Source organism: Stegostoma tigrinum, chromosome 2 (genome assembly GCF_030684315.1).
Source record: "Stegostoma tigrinum isolate sSteTig4 chromosome 2, sSteTig4.hap1, whole genome shotgun sequence".
Classification (NCBI taxonomy): Eukaryota; Metazoa; Chordata; class Chondrichthyes; order Orectolobiformes; family Stegostomatidae; genus Stegostoma; species Stegostoma tigrinum.
The window spans coordinates 162955801-162957212 of record NC_081355.1 but is presented as its reverse complement, the minus strand read 5'-3'; the positions used below and the strand labels follow the sequence as shown (position 1 = coordinate 162957212).

The following is a 1412-nucleotide window of genomic DNA, read 5'->3' as shown; positions in this document are numbered from 1 at the left end:
TCTTGGGTGACACCAGGTACGGAGCATAATACCACTGATTCCCTCCTTGCCAAGGTGGGTGTCAGAATGCAGACAGTCCACAAACATAGGTAACAAAGTATCAGGTACACACACTCGGCCGACTGGGGCGACCCAAAGGCCATAGGACGCAGATTGTGAGCATCCATGCGTCTTCCAAATATTCTCATCAGAAGCAGGGGCGGCATCCGTGAAGGAAAAAAACAATGAACGTTTCGGGTCCAGTGACCCTTTGTCAGAACTGGCTCTTTGATTGAATGTCTCATTCTATGCGTGCAGCTGTGCACAGTTGGTTGCTGCCTTATCACAGACGCCCTGCCAGACACGTGATAAGTGACGTTGGCTCAGTGCTGTTCCATCTGATTGGTGAAATACCAATGATCTACATGACTATGAAGCAGTGATTTACTGACAACGGCGGTGGGGGGGCCGGGAAGCAACTGCTGTTAAGCGATCTTGGCTGTAGTTAGAAATCCCGGAAGGACTGCGGGAATAGTGAACTGTCAGCAGTGAAGTACAAGTCTTTGAAAATAATCAAGCTGGTTGAAAAGACGGAGGACAAACAGGACTTGACGCAGTCCGCGGTGTTGTAGTTATCGCTTCTCGGCCTTTTGGCTAAGATCAAGTGTAGTATCTGTTCTTATCAGTTTAATATCTGATACGTCCCTTATCTGGGGACCATATATTAAATTGATTTTTGGAGCAAGGAGATGGAATAGGGGCTTGCTCCGTCCACTCCACGCATCGACCTGGTATTGCAGTACTTCCAGGAACGGTGCACCCCTCATTTGCAAGTCTAAAAACAGAATGTTATCTTCAGGTATACATATCACATCCAGGAGTGCTCCTCTCAGACTAATTGATACGTACGTTTCCCCCCCCCCCCCCCAGTCGGAAAGAGAGCGCGGTCAGCCGTCCTGCAGCAGCTTCTATTCCTACTGGCTATGTCCACGCCGCTCATTCTGGTGGAGGAGGAGGCCACCACCGAGTCAGGGCGGTGGAAAACCGTCACAGCAAATACCAGGAAAAGAAAGCCCCGTCAAGCCTTCGCACCGCGACAACGCAACAGAGGAGGAGGCAGCTGCAGGACGTCTACAGAAGCTCCTCCCAAGAAGAGGATTCTCAGAGGGAGGGCCATCAAAGGAGGAGGATCAAGGTCACCAGGGAGAAGAAGGAGAGGAGCAGGCCGCCTGCCCGAAAGCCGTGGATGTCGGGTGCGCCCTGCCAACAATCAGCCCTCCAACGCCGGGTATCTGGAGGGTCGGTCCGCACCACGGCTCCGGGCGACTTGGAGCACCGAAGCTTCATGTCAGGAACAGCAGGACCCGCAGCCCGATGTTCCCAGTTGCGTCCTAAGCCCGGCGACTCCACACGGTGAACGTGACCCTGACAGT

The 1412-nt window shown here is 52.9% G+C and overlaps 1 non-coding gene across 1 annotated transcript; it reads left to right on the top strand.

Moving 5' to 3' along the window:
* The first annotated feature begins 613 nt into the window (after window positions 1-613).
* LOC132207259 (U2 spliceosomal RNA) lies at window positions 614-804 on the top strand. Its single transcript, XR_009443388.1, has one exon. It is a non-coding gene; the product is annotated as a U2 spliceosomal RNA (small nuclear RNA).
* The last annotated feature ends 608 nt before the right edge of the window (window positions 805-1412 follow it).